Raw genomic sequence first — 1123 nt, 5'->3', positions numbered from 1 at the left:
TGGTCTCCATCTCCTGACCTCGTGATCCACCCGCTTCGTCCTCCCAAAGTGCTGGGATTACAGGCGTCGGCCACCGCGCCCGGCCCTAGTGTACATTTTTGATACTGTATTTTAATTAATCATTTTTTGAGAAATCATTGGATGATACTTTTTAAAAGGTTTGTTTTCTGTTTGTAAAAATTTTCTATAAGAAGAAAGCAAAGAGTAATCCCCGGACACTATTGTAAAAAATCTCTGTGCCTCTTTTCCTTTTATCTTCCCGAGTCACAGAGATCTTACCAGAATTTTGGGGGGTCAGGGTTTTCCTTTGGAAGCTTTATGGGGTGATGTGTCCTCGGCCACCCTTCATATTTTTCCTGGTCCTGGGTTTCAGTACTGTCTGGGAATAAACCATGATACCCACTGTGGCTATGTCTGCCAGAGTGCTTAATGAATATCAGCTCCTGGCTCATTTTCTCTCGTAGGACTGCCTGAGGTACAAAGTGTAGCCTCTCGAGGGAGCAGGTGGATGCCCTGGGGCTGAGAGAAATCTCCTGGTGTACACTTCCTTGGAAAAGCTGACCCCTTGAGACATTCCGATTGTCTTCACCCAACTCAGCTTCCGTTTCTTTGGGACACATTGCTGGTCAATCAGATGCTGGTATTAAGGGAAAAACATAGAAATAATTTCTGCCTTTGAGATTCTCTAAGCGGCAGGAAAAGTAGTGAAAAAAATGATGAAAAAAGAGTGAAAGACAAATAGTGAAACATTTGTAGAGGAAATTAAAAGGTAAGAAAATATTTACAAATGGTATAGAAGAGGTGAGTTTCAGAAAAAAATTAATATCTATGTATATTCCATTTGTTAAAAATTCTAATGTACTATTTTGTTTTCCAGACCGAGTTTAGTAATTGTCACAGGTAGTTTTTTTTATGGCTGGGTAATTTCTTTTTTTTTTTTTTTTGGAGACGTTCCGTCACTCAGGCTGGAGTGCAGTTGTACGATCTTGGCTCACTACAACCTCTGTCTCTCAGGTTCAAGCGATTCTCTTCCCTCAGCCTCCTGAGTAGCTGAGACTACAGGCGCTAGCCACCATGCTCAGCTAATTTTGCTATTTTTAGTAGAGATGGGGGGTTTCACCAT

The 1123-nt window shown here is 41.6% G+C and overlaps 1 protein-coding gene across 2 annotated transcripts in view; it reads left to right on the top strand.

Moving 5' to 3' along the window:
* The window catches only part of ZNF680 (zinc finger protein 680), a 54172-nt gene that overhangs the window by 1090 nt on the left and 51959 nt on the right, over positions 1 to 1123 (top strand). The window lies entirely within an intron of this gene.

The sequence above is a fragment of the Colobus angolensis genome, unplaced genomic scaffold, assembly GCF_000951035.1.
Source record: "Colobus angolensis palliatus isolate OR3802 unplaced genomic scaffold, Cang.pa_1.0 Scaffold395, whole genome shotgun sequence".
NCBI lineage: Eukaryota > Metazoa > Chordata > Mammalia > Primates > Cercopithecidae > Colobus > Colobus angolensis.
This window is presented reverse-complemented; position numbering and strand designations above follow the sequence as displayed.